Source organism: Pinus tabuliformis, chromosome 5_1, assembly GCF_031772625.1.
Source record: "Pinus tabuliformis cultivar Carrire ecotype Pingquan chromosome 5_1, CPIR1, whole genome shotgun sequence".
In the NCBI taxonomy this organism is placed as follows: Eukaryota; Viridiplantae; Streptophyta; class Pinopsida; order Pinales; family Pinaceae; genus Pinus; species Pinus tabuliformis.
Window position 1 is genome coordinate 604,390,118 of NC_142305.1, and position 13,750 is coordinate 604,403,867.

The 13,750-nt window shown below is 40.1% G+C and overlaps 4 non-coding genes across 4 annotated transcripts; all 4 read right to left on the bottom strand.

Annotated features, from left to right (window-relative positions):
• Positions 1-346: 346 nt before the first annotated feature.
• Positions 347-465, bottom strand: LOC149166343 (small nucleolar RNA Z278). Its single transcript, XR_016261022.1, has one exon. It is a non-coding gene; the product is annotated as a small nucleolar RNA Z278 (small nucleolar RNA).
• An 88-nt stretch (positions 466-553) lies between these two features.
• LOC149166344 (small nucleolar RNA Z278) lies at positions 554-675 on the bottom strand. The gene has a single exon (XR_016261023.1). It is a non-coding gene; the product is annotated as a small nucleolar RNA Z278 (small nucleolar RNA).
• Positions 676-777: 102 nt separating this feature from the next.
• On the bottom strand, positions 778-861 carry LOC149166345 (small nucleolar RNA U36a). Its single transcript, XR_016261054.1, has one exon. It is a non-coding gene; the product is annotated as a small nucleolar RNA U36a (small nucleolar RNA).
• A 15-nt stretch (positions 862-876) lies between these two features.
• On the bottom strand, positions 877-966 carry LOC149166346 (small nucleolar RNA Z223). Its single transcript, XR_016261002.1, has one exon. It is a non-coding gene; the product is annotated as a small nucleolar RNA Z223 (small nucleolar RNA).
• Positions 967-13,750: the final 12,784 nt, after the last annotated feature.

The following is a 13,750-nucleotide window of genomic DNA, read 5'->3' on the forward strand; positions in this document are numbered from 1 at the left end:
AGTTGCCACATGAACAGTAATAAGATTAGTTGGATCACATAGTCCTTTTGAAAAGGTTTTGAACATTTGTCATCTGAGAGTTGACCCCATTGTACCTCTAGGGAATTGCCACCATTTAAGGTGTTTCAAATAACTGAAACAATGGGCCAAAAATAAACTTAATGCATTGGAAAGCTACTGAATCAAATATTGACGTGCGTAAGAAAAAAAACAAAATTTAACGAGGTTTCTATGATATTAAGCACACTCTGAATAATAGAAATTAACAGCATATAATTACAAACCCCAATACATCGTCTAATGGTCTTTGTAAAATGTAATGAAGAAATCTACCTAAAACATTAAATCCTCAGTAAATGCCCAGCGGTGTCATTGAAATGCAACGGAAACACCAAGTAGGTTATCCTTGATATCAAGGACTTGGCACCATTTGCAACTCCATACATGGGACAAGTGATCATTGGCAAATAACATATACTAGTGGGATGTTAAAGCCAACTAACCCTCCTCAAAATAGCTATCACAAATCCAGTGATTAATATGATTTTATTCGACCTCAGGAAAGAGCCAGAATTGTCATTGAAATGCAGCGGCAACTCCGAGTAGGTTCTCCTTGAATGTCAAGGACTCGGATCCAACTGCAACTCCATTCATTGGCATTCTATCATCATCAGACATTAACAATATCGAAAACCAATATAAAGAAAATATGAAAATCCAATTAATTACGAAATCACCCACCTTGTAACCCTAAGAGAAAAAGGCCCAAGAATGCGTCGGCTCATATAAAGAAATTCAACCATCCATGTTTTACTTCACTACCTTAAGTATCAGAAGCGCGGGTAAGTTTAATCATTGCCACAACGTTTATTATATAAATAGCTCAGAATTATCCAGCTTCTAATCACAAAGAATCAGAAGCAGAACTGGCATTGTAAAGCTGAAAGATCCTCCTCCTTACCAATTCAATAATAAGAATACAGGGGAAACCTGCGAAGAAAAAGGAATCGCAGGAATTTTCATAGATCTCAAAGACTTTTTGAAAAGCCCGTAATAACTTAGCCCTACGTTTAAGTGCCGCGGCAACCATGCGTGGTGTGACTCCCCCTTTACAACACGACGCGGCTTTTGATTGCGTTCTCCCCTTGGCCGTCCGCTTATAAGGATTGTTCTTAAACCCTAATTCTACCTCCCCTAAACCCTAGCATACATTCAACCCTCATAGGTTGCTCCAAAAACCATTTTCATCTAAACGATCTTCATACTATCTTTGAACGATGTCGTCAAATTTGCTTAACCCCCTTAAATGTGTTTTTGTTGGGGGTTGCTTGGATTCATTGTAGATCATGGTGGATCATCTTAAAGTACGCTATTTGTGAAATTACTCCACTCATAACTTTTTTGGCAAAGTTTTCAAAGCAATGCCAAAATTATGCTTGGCCCCCATAGCTTTTTATGTCGGAGAGACAACACATTTCAATGGGATGACTAAGCTCAACAATCCTTCAACACCTTAAAAGATCATTATCAAGACATCTCATTTTAATGGGATGACCAAGCTCAATCATCCTTTAATGCCTTAAAAGATGTCTTGTCTAAAGACTCACTTATCAATCCCTCTTATTTCACCAGGGATTAAACCCTCTACTTATCAATGTCAAAAGTCACAATTGCAAGGGTTTTAATTCAAGAAGAGCACAATGGTCATGAACACATCATATATTGTGCGAACAAGAACTTATCAAGGTTACCCCTCAACGATGACCAAGATGAAAAGTTAACCTCCTTTGACACCAATGACTATCATTATTAATGACAGTTTCCTAGACGAATATGTGTTCATCATCTCCTATAATGACCTTTGGTACGGCAATTTCCTCATTTATCTTCATAAGCAATGCTCATATTTCAAGAGATGATCATCAAAGCCTCTGCCACCAAGCCCATCAGTATCTCCTTATTGGAGACATTCTCTATTGTCGGGGAATGGACACTATCCTACATCAGTGCCTTACTTTGGAGGAAGTCGAACATGTCCTGAATGATTGTCATAGCAACACATGGTGGCGGTCATCTTTCAAGGATGTCCACAACCAAAAAAGTGTTTCACTCTAGTTATTTCTAGCCTATGTTTTTTTGTGATTGCATTAAAGTTATTAAGCATTACACCAAATGTCATATTTTTACTCATAAAACTCAAGCACCACCAACTCCCTTATACCTGGTCATCGTGAACAGAGTTTTCTATAAGTGAGGAATCAACATTATGACATGCAATCCCCTCTCTAGCAAAGGCCATAAGTATATCATAGTTATTGTCAACTACTTTATGAAGCGAGCCATAGCCATGCCCACCTTCCATAACACATTTGACACCACTACACAATTCTTCTCCAATAACATCATCACTCATTTTGGGGTCTCCAAGGAGCTTGTTTCAAAGCATGGCAAGAACTTCAAGAACAAAATATTTCAAGAACTTTCATTTCTTCTTGTCTTCACTCACAAGTTTACATCACCATACGACCCTCAATCAAATGGGCAAGTGGAAGTTGTCAACAAAGTCCTCAAATCTATGTTGTAATGCATGTTGAAAACCCAAAAAACCAATTGGCATCACATGTTTCTCTCCTCCCTTTGGGCCTATCACATTGGGTGTGTGTTATATTCTTTCCATGACTAATCGAATGTGTGAGGGGGGTCACAGGAGGGGGCGAAAAACCCCCTTGTTCATTGTGCACATCAGAGGGTTCACAGGGGGGAGACAGCACCCCCTGTCAGGGGGTTGATAGGGGGGTGGACCCAAAGATGGTGGGTGGACATACCTATAGTTTTATGCATGGATTTTGCACATGGTTTTGGAAATGATGGTTTTCTACCCATCGTATTTTATAGATCCAGTCAAGGGAACTACGGTTATGTTATAATCCAGGGTTAATGGATTGGGGTTTATGAATGCTTCAACATGTATATATATATATATATATATATATATATATTGCAACATTGAAAAGAACATAATGAAAATATGTGTATTTGTTTTGTTCTCGCCATTGTATATTTTGTATTTTAAGAATCTGTTTGCAGGTAATTGATGTATATGGTTAAAACATACATTTTGTATCAGAGTTGTTTCGGCTTCAAGGGGACATCTTTGTTGCTAAGAGGTTTTGCTCAGGTCTGTGGTAGAGCATGTTCAGTGGAATATCTGCGGGATCGATTCTTGCGATGAAAGAAGATAGGGAGCAATGGAAAGATAGATCGAGAAATTTAATGGTCAGACTTTTGAGTTGTGGAAACTCGAGATGGAGGGTAAGAATTTGAAGTTGTGAAAGAGAAGTGCATCAATTTGTTGTGTTCTCTACCAGATTCGTGGGATAGTCTGGTTGTTGCAATAAGTAGCAATACAATTACCTTGAAGTTTGATGAAATAGTCTCATCCTTGTTGTTGACAGAGATGAGACGGAAAAATATGGAGATCTAGAATGGAGATTCCTTGTATGTACGAAGACACTCCCAAAACATAAATAAAAATAAGTCCTCGAGTGGGAGATCTAAATCTAGAGGGAGATCTAAATCTCTAGGAAAACCTGTAAAGGTATATTGGAAATGCGGAAAGTAAGGGCACTACAAAAAGAACTGTAGATCTAAAGCTCATGAGAAAGAAAAGGGATCTGATGATGCTCCTTCTGTAGAGGCGAAAACCACCTCAGAAGAAGGTGGGGATGTGCACTTGACTTCTTCTTCAAGTATACATGTAGATCATGAGGTATGGTTGATTAGCTCAGTTGCATCTTTTCACTTCACTCTCCATACGGAGTGGTTCTACGATTATGATAAATGTAATGGTGGTGGTGTCTTCTGAGGGGATGATAGGAAGGCCAAAATCATCAGATGCGAAAAAGTCAATTTGAAGTTGCAAAGTGAAAATATTAGAACGCTTCCTGGTATTCTGCATATTCCTGCATTGGCCAAAAATCTGATTTATGTAAGTAAGATAGATGATGCAAGTGTAAAAATAGTTTTCGAGAAAGATACCTGCAAAATGGTTCGGAGAACACTGGTATTGTTGCAAGGAGTTCAGATTGGAACTCTGTACAAGCTTTTGGGTAGCACTTTTATTGATTGGTGCAACAGCTCTGTGGTTCCTAAAAGTGGAGCAGAAAACCTAGTGGTATCTGGAGAAAAGACCATGTTATGGCATCAAAGGCTTAGACATCTTGGAGAGAAGAGCCTTCGAATACTACATGGTAATGGTATGGTAAAAGGTATGTCTAACTACTCTCTGGATTTTGATTTTTGTGAACATTGTGTATATGGGAAGCAGAATGGGGTGAGTTTCTCCTCTGGTGTTAAGAGGGTGAAAGGGTCTCTGGAGAAAAGACCATGTTATGGCATCAAAAGGCTTGGAATTATGGAGAAAAGTATCCTCGAACACTGCATGGTAATGGTATGGTAAAAGGTATGTCTAATTAGTCTCTAGATTTCGATTTTTGTGAATATTGTGTATATGGGAAGCAGAATCAAGTGAGTTTCCACTCTGGTGCTAAGAGGGTGAAAGGGATATTAGAGCTTGTAGACAGTGATGTGTTTGGACCTGTCTTGGTTCCATCACTGGGTAAGTCTGTGTATTATGTCTCATTTGTAGATGACTTTTCAAAGAATACATGGATATATTTCCTCAAGAATAAATCTTAAGTCTTTGACAGGTTTAAAGAATTTAAGGCTCTCGTGAGATCAAGGTGTTGAGGACAGATAATAGTGAAGAGTTCTGCAAGAAGGAATTTGAAGAGTTTTGTAAGAAGTGTGGTATAGCATAACAAAAGACTAATATATACACACCTCAGCGAAATGGAGTTGCAGAAAGAATGCATAGGACGTTGATGGAAAAGGCAAGAAGCATGCTCAGTGGTGTCGGGTTAGGACAGGAATTATGGACAGAGGTGGTGGACACTGCATGTTACCCGGTTAATACATCACCTCATCAGCGTTAGAGGATAAGACTCCACATGAGATACGGACTGGTAAGAAACCCTCTCTTTCACATCTAAGGATATTTGGTTGTGATGCATATGTACATGTTCGAAAAGATAAAAGAACCAAATTGGATAGTAAATCTGGAAAATGCATCTTTATTGGGTATAAGGATGGTTTAAAAGGTTATAAGCTTTGGAACCCATAAACAAGTAAGGTTGTGTACAGCCGAGATGTGGTGTTTAGAGAGGTGAAACATGTTATTAAACATGAAGTCCTACCAAAGGAACCTGAGAAGATAGAGTTTGAGCTAAAAGAGGGAAAACCAGACTCTACAGCAGAACGGGAATCAAAAGATTAAGAGCCGCAAACTCCAGCTTTGAGAAGATCAGTTAGAGAGAGAAGACTGAAAAAATAGAGTTTGAGCTAAACAAGGAAGAATCAGACTCTATAGCAGAATAGAAATCAGAAGATGAAGAGTCACAAACTCCAGCATTGAGAAGATCAGTGCGAGAGAGAAGGCTATGAAGATAGAGTTTGAGCTAAATGAGGAAGAATAAAACTCTACAACAGAATAGAAATCAAAAAATGAAGAGCCACAAACTCCTGCTTTGAGAAGATCAGTTCGAGAGAGAAGGAAACTAGAAAGGTATAGTCCATCTGCTTTATGTTCAAATTTTGCTTTATCTATTACTGATGATGATCCCAGAATTGTCAGGGAGTCAATCAATTTAGAGGATGGAAAACACTGGAAAGAGGCCATGGTTGATGAAATGGCATCATTGGACAAAAATGAGGCTTGGGATCTAGTGGAGTTACCGACAGAAAGGAAACCCATTGGAAGAGAATGGGTGTTTAAGAAGATGAATGCAGAAGACAAGCTGGAGAAATACAAAGCTCGGTTGGTAGCAAAAGGTTATTCTCAAGTGTCCGGAAATGATTTTGGTGATATTTTTTCTCTCGTTGCCACGTTAGCTTCTATTGTATTACTTTTATCTGTTGATGTTGCTTTTGATTTTGAGGTAGAATATATGGATGTGAAGACAACATTTTTTCACGGGGATGTAGAAGAAGAGATCTACATGGAACAACCTAAAAGCTTTGCGATGAAAGGTAAGAAAGAACTGGTATGAAAGTTTAAAAAAATATGTATGGATGAAAACAATCACCAATGACGTGGTATCAAAAATTTGATACATATATACATGGACTTGGCTTCACCAGAAGCAAAGCGGATCACTGTGTGTATTTTAAATTAATTGGTGACCATGTTATTTATTTGGTCTTGTATGTGGATAATATGTTGTTAATTGGAAATGACAGAGATTATCCAAGATTTGAAGACTCAATTGTCCTCCAAATTCAACATGAAAGATCTTGGTGCTACAAACTATATTTTGGGCATGGAAATTAAATGAGATCGGGCAAAGAGGAAGCTCTAGTTAAACCAAAGGAAGCATGTCGAGACAATACTGTAGAGGTTTAATATGCAGGATAGTAAACCGGTGAAGGTTCATATTCTTGTAGGTGTAAAGTTATCTGCTAAACAGTGTCCCAAGACACAAGAGGAGGAAGATAGCATGTCATGTGTTCCATATGCAAGTTCATCCGGTAGCTTGATGTGTGTAATGGTTTGTATTAGACCAGATATTGCACATGCAATGGGAGTATTGAGCAAGTTTATGTCAAAACCAGGGAATGAGCATTGGAAAGCAGTGAAGCAGGTTTTCAGGTATTTGCGTGGCACAATGATTATGGTTTTTGCTACCAAGGAAGACCAAGATTAGACAGAGTTTTGAACATACGTGGCTTTGTTGATGCAAACTAAGCTGGAGATCTGGATCGGAGAAAATATACAAATGGGTATGTGTTTAATCTATTTGGAGTAGTCACTTGGATGAGCAAGAGACAGTCTGTAGTGTCACTTTCAACTACAAAGGCAGAATACATGGCAACCACTCATGTAAGCAGTGACAGAGATTGTGTTCAAGTATGGGATTAGTACAACGAGCTGTAAGGATAGACTGTGACAGCCAACGTGCAATTTTCTTAGCAAATAACCCTACTTATCATTCAAAAACAAAGCACATTGATGTTTAGTATCACTTTGTGAGGGATATGGTTGATAACAAAAAGGTGTTGCTGGTAAAGGTGGACACTTTGAAGAATGTTGCAGATGCATTAACGAAGTTTGTGAGCACTGAGAAGTTTTCTTGGTGTAGAGAAACAATGGGTGTTGCAAGGCTAGAACAATGACTAAGCTCTCTTGTGATCCCCTATGTGGAAAAGAAAACAATAAGTGGGAGATTATTGGGTGTGTGTTATATTCTTTCCACAACCAGTCCTACACGCGCGCGGGTCAAAGGGGGTTTGGGGCAGCACCTCAAGGAAAAAAAAAATCTACATATATGCAGACCTAAAGATGGTCGGACCTACCCATGGTTTTTTGCATGGGTTTTGCACATGGTTTTAGGCATGATGGTTTTTTGCCAATGGTATTTTATAGATCCATTCAAGAGAATTACGCTTATGCTTCAATCCAGGGTTAATGTATTGGGGATTATGAATGCTTCGACATGTATATATATATATTGTAACATCGAAAGGAACATAATGAAAAATCAATCTGGTAGTCCCAGTTTTGGGATCCAAGGGAAAATTTGTGTATTTGTTTTATGTTCTCACCATTATATATTTTATGTTTTAAGAATTTATTTGCACGTAATTGTCATTTAGAGTTAAAACCTACATATCATACATTAGTTAAAACCACCATTAATTTTACCCCATTCCATCTTGTTCATAGGGTGGAAGCAATGTTACCTTTGAGTATGAGATTGACAAGGATCGATGCACCTTCCTCCAAAACACGGAAGCCACCAAGAAAAGAACCACAACAACCTTTGAATGCAACCTTAATCCTCCCTCCTTCAACAAGGGTGACCTTGTGTTGTTTAGGTAGTACTTCTTTGGGGTTTAAGAGGTTATGCATTCAAAACCAAAGGATATTTACTTAGCTATAAATATCTTATGTTGTGGAGGTTTGTTAGTCTCAAAAACGATAAAGCCCCAAATTTTTTGCTTAATCCCAACCTAGAGCGCCCAATTGGATACCTCATTGTTGATGAAACGTAAATGAAGGAAAGCCAATAGAATTTGACAACATTAGATCCAGGTGGATATTGGTGGCCACTCGCCAATTCCACTTGGACCCCCACCATTGTTTCTTTCAGTTTTTCAATTTCCTTAATTGTAGCACAGTTTACTATTTTTAGCAGTTTTTCGGGTCCTAAACTTCTAGAGCCGTTTTGAGGCCCTAAACGGTGTTTTTTAGCAATCTATTGCCAACGACTAAGAGGAAGTCATCTATTATGTCGTATTCATCAGAGAGATCTTTCCAACAGGGTATCATGCACGTCAAACGGAGATAATATGACCAAGTTACGACTCCGTAAAGTTGGTTGCCCTACTAACCCCAACGGGGCCCATAAACTCTTGGTGTTACATCTCCTTGGGTTAGGGCTTTGGTTGTTTAGGGTTTTCTCTTATTCTTCAATAATAAAAAGGCCCTTGAGCCTCATTGTAACGCAATTCAGAGGCATGTAGCCACCACATCTCTTCTCAGAGATAAGCTACCATCGCCGAGCTAGTCTCATTTCCATACTGTTTGTAAGCATATTTCATTATTTGATATTAATCAAAGGAAGTGTTATTTCTGTTGCATCTTTGTATTTATGGTTATATCTATAATTTGTTGTGTTCCTATTTAAATTCGGATCAGTGGTATCAGAGGGGTCTGCTCTTTCTCTGTTTTTCTTTGCATGTCCCCAACGAGGTCGGGATATAAGGAGTTAGGGCTTGAACTGGTTGAACCTTTGCAAAACCAGCCTCGTAAATCCTGACGGCCTCCCATGGAGGAAGAAAAGAAAGACGAGGAAGCAGAAGATCCTATCAAAATATTGCTCGATGAGACCTTCGAGAAACAAAGGAACGCGATGATGGATAACTTTGCCCATATCCTTCAACGGTTGCCCACCAGCGGCGCATCCACATCCAACAACCACTCTAGAGGCTCCACACCTTTTAAGGTACAAGTAAACTTTGACATTCCCATATTTGAGGGCCAAATAGATGCAGATGCCATAGATAAATGGTTGAATCTGTTAGAAGGATATTTTTCTGTTCATGATTTTTCCAGCCGAGAAAAGATTACTTTTGCTCTTCTCAAAGCCACCCCCCACGTCAAGGACTGGTGGGAAACCTATTGTGAGAAAAAGGATGAAAGTACGAACTCATTATTTTCAGCCACTCCCACTTGGAATACATTCTGAGATGCCATCAAGGAGCATTACTACCTTGTCAGGAGCTACGAGGACAAATACATAAAGTGGACCACGCTGCGGCAAGGAAGGGACCAAGATGTGCCGGAGTTTACCAATGTTTTTCATACCCTGCGCACGAAGTTGGGCATCAAGGATTCTGAGAAACATTTGGTACTCAAGTATCACGGCTGCCTACATAGATACATCCAAGATGAGATGGAGTTCCTGGACATCTCCTCGCTCGGTTCGGCGTACCGATACACCGTCAAGATCAAGCATAAGTTTAAACAGAAGAAGCGAGACTTTGGATTTGTGAATCCGAAGCAATGGAAAGGTGCCCCCAGACCGCATAACAAAGGACAAATCCAAGGCGGGACGGCCCAGGACAACCCGCGAAGGCCACAAGAAAAGGACAACACTGCAAAGCTGAAGGACACGAGAAAGTGGTGTGAGTTCCATAAGATCTCCACCCACAACACAAGTGAGTGTCGGGCCAAGCAATCACTAGTGGCCGAGCTAAAGGCTTTAGAATCAGATGCATGTTCCGACTATGAGTCAGAACACAAAAAAGGGAATGACAAAGGGAAACAAATTATTGATGCAGAGCCCAACGCCATCGTCGCCACCACAAAGATCCAAAAGCAGGAACCCAAAGATCCAAAGGAAGAGCGTCTCTTCCACTCCCAAATGTGGGTGAAGGGTTCCCCACTACGGTTCATTGTCGACAACGAGAGTCAAAAGAACCTCATTGCAGCAGACGTCGTGAAGCGGCTAGGCTTACCGATCATAGCACACCCACAATTGCACACCATCGGGTGGCTTCACCAAGGACGAGATTTGCACGTGAACCAACAATGTCATCTTCCATACAACATCAAGCCCTTCATGGATGAGGTATTATGTGGCGTTGCTCCCCTTGATGTTTGTGATATATTATTAGGCCAACCATACTTGTGAAAGAGACATGTTGTGAATGAGTCAAGGCCTCACACTGTTATTGTTACATTAGGAAATAAGTTGTATAGGATACCGAAGGTAGCCCCGCCTACCGTCATCTCTCTAGTTACTGCAAAACAATGCAGCAAGCTAATTTCAAAAACTGGGAAATTTGTTTTCTTGATGATATGCCCTCAAGGAAATAAGAAGACAGTGGCCACGGCCTCTAGACAAGGCCCCTCCACACAACAACAACAAATGGACAAGGTCGTGGAGGAGTACGAGGACATCTTCACCTCCCTCGCAAGGGTGTCTCTACACTATCAGGTCAAGCACTCCATCGATCTAACCCTAGGTGCACCGTTACCCAATGGACCAATCTATCGACACTCCGTTCTGGAGAATGAGGAAATCAAGAGGCAAATTCAAGAGATGCTACAGAAAGGTCACATTCGTCCGAGGTCATCGCCCTGTGGGAGCCCGATCGTGTTGGTACAGAAGAAGGATGGGACTTGAAGACTCTGTATTGACTATTGGGCGCTGAACAAGATCATTGTACGAAATAGGTACCCAATCCCACGGATTGATGACCTTATGGACCAACTCAAGGGAGAAAAATATTTCAGCAACAACGACTTGAAGTCTGGATATCACCAAGTACCAATCGAACCCGCTGATGTGTGGAAGACTACCTTCAAAGCCAAGAAGGGCCTTTTCGAATGGTTGGTTATGCCTTTCAGGTTGATGAATGTTCCTACAACCTTCATGAAGCTCATGGATGACATCTTACGGCCATTCACCAACTCATTTGTAGTGGTATACTTGGATGACATCCTGATCTTCAGCCAGAGTTAGGAAGAGCACCTCCACCACATCCAATAGGTTCTCTAAACACTGCGGCAACACAAGTTGTGTGCCAATTTGGAGAAATGCACATTTGGCATGACCCAAGTTCAGTATCTGGGATACATTATTGATGAACGGGGGGTGCATGTGGATCCAGCGAAGATCCAAGTCATTCGGGATTGGCCAGCCCCAACCACTTTGACAGAGCTCCGCAGCTTTCTGGGTCTTGCCAATTTCTACCGCAAGTTCGTGTTGGGGTTCTCTCATATCACTTGGCCCTTGAGTCAAGTCACCAAAGGAGGAGCGAAAGCAAAATTCTTTTGGTCTGAATCTCAACAAAAGGCATTCACAGAGTTGAAACATCGTCTCTGCTCTGCACCAGTTCTCACATTACCAAACTTGCAACAACCATTTGAGATTGAGACAAATGCCTCTAATTATGCTATTGGGGCAATCCTTACTCAACAGGGGCATCTAGTGGCATATCACAGTGAGACACTTTCAGACACGGTCCAGGAGTATCCCACTTATGATCAAGAGATGTATTCCATTGTGCAGGCCGCCCGACAATGGAAGCATTACATTTTGGGGAAGGAACTAGTCATTCACACAAACCACCAACCACTGCAATTCATACAGACACAAGGGAATTGTAGAATGACTGCCATCAGAAGTGGTCCACATACCTGCAACAATTACATTTGAATATCAAATATAAGAAGGGCAGCACAAATAATATTGCAGACTGCCTCAGCCGACCACCGATCGTGGCATTAACTACCGTGCTCAACTCTTGCGGGCACGAGACTTCCGATTAGCCACTTCTCTACAAAAGCGACCCAAAATTCGGCACGCATACCATATGCTCTTAGGGGGTCAGCGAGTTCCAGGTTTTCACCTCCAAGATGCTCTGTTATGCCATATGGGACACCTTTGTGTTCCTTCAAGCGAGCGTCCGAAGATGATTTGGGAAGCACACTACAGTCGAGCCACTGGGCATTTTGGGGTCGAGAAAACAGTGGCAATACTGCAGAAGTATTTCTATTGGTAGAATCTTCGACAATATGTCGGGAAGTACGTTAGATCCTGCACTGCCTACACCATCACCAAACCAACCATCAAGAAGCAAAGTCTCTATACTTTGCTGCCTACCCCTATTCGACCTTGGGAATCCATCTCCATGGATTACATGTCAGGGATTCCTTCTACTAAGCATGGTAACAACTGTGTTTTTGTGGTCGTCGATCGATTCTCGAAGATAGCCATTATGGCGGCCTGCAAGAAGAGTATCATAGCAGAAGCCACTGCTAAACTCTTCTTTGAACGTGTGTGGGTACACTTTGGGATCCCCACAGTCTATCATCTCATATCGGGACAGCAGGTTCCTTAATACATTTTGATCCAGTCTCTGATCGATGTTGGACATCAAGCTCACTAAGTCCATAGCTTTTCATCCCTAAACTGATAGTCAGATAGAGGTCGTCAACAGGATGATCACACACATTCTGCGCATGTACAACTCAAAGCGTCCACGCACATGAGATGAAAGCCTCCCCTATGTCTAGCATTGCTACAACCGGGTGTCTAGTCAATTTAGTGTCATAAATTGCTCCACATAAATTATCAATCCGGGTATCGTAAACTGATGAAGTGTGGTGCACTATATGTGCTTAGTTAACATTTTTCTTACTTCGTTGTTTTATAGTTTATGTTGTTTTTGGAGGTTTTGTTTCTTATGCTTAAGGAAATTAATCTAAGAAAGAAAAGTTATGCTTCTAGATGAAAATCTCTAAATGTTAATGGATAACTAAATCTAATGACTTTTAATGTTAAAATCTAATTTCTAAAGAAGGGAGAAAAGGAAATGAACATTAGATAAAAACAAATCAAAACTTTGAATAGTTAAATTAATCTAAGCCGGCAAAATGTCTATGAAATAAAAGCAAAAATGATAACAGCTAAATGAAGTGTTTTATCACTTTGCTATACAATTTTGAGAGAACTACCTCCTTGTGATAGCATTTTGAGGGACTCCATACTTCATTGTTCTAAAACTAAAAATGAAATTTAAATGAAAGACTAAGACTGAAAGTGAAATTGCAACTAATCTACTATAACAGCGAAATGAAGTGTTTTATCACTCCGCTACACAATTTTGGGAGAGCTACCTCCTTGTGATAGCATTCGGAGGGATTCAATACTTCATTGTTCTAAAACTGAAAATGAAATTGCAACAAATACAAAACATGTAAAGGAAAACTAATCTACTATGTGCTCTAATGCTCCAAGCACCAATTGAAAAATACTTTCTTGAACTATTTTGCTAAGCATAGATTACACAGTTAGATAAATCTACAATCAACCGGTTGAACACACTTGCATGAATGGAAAATCTAAACTATTAAACTTGAATGAAATCAAAGCAAAACTACAAAATAAAATCTACTCTACTTCACATTCTAATATGCTTCATGACATCTCCTACTTCACATCTCTTTCCATGTTGGGAACTTCAAAGCTTTATTCAAATTCTTCAAAATTACAAAGTACAACAAGTTGAGCTAACAAAGTTTACAAAGCTTCCCAAATGAAGGAGAGAGATCTCCTATTTACACAAAAAGATGAGAAGTCATTTCATTAATGAGAGTTCATGAATCTCTCCCTATACTTCT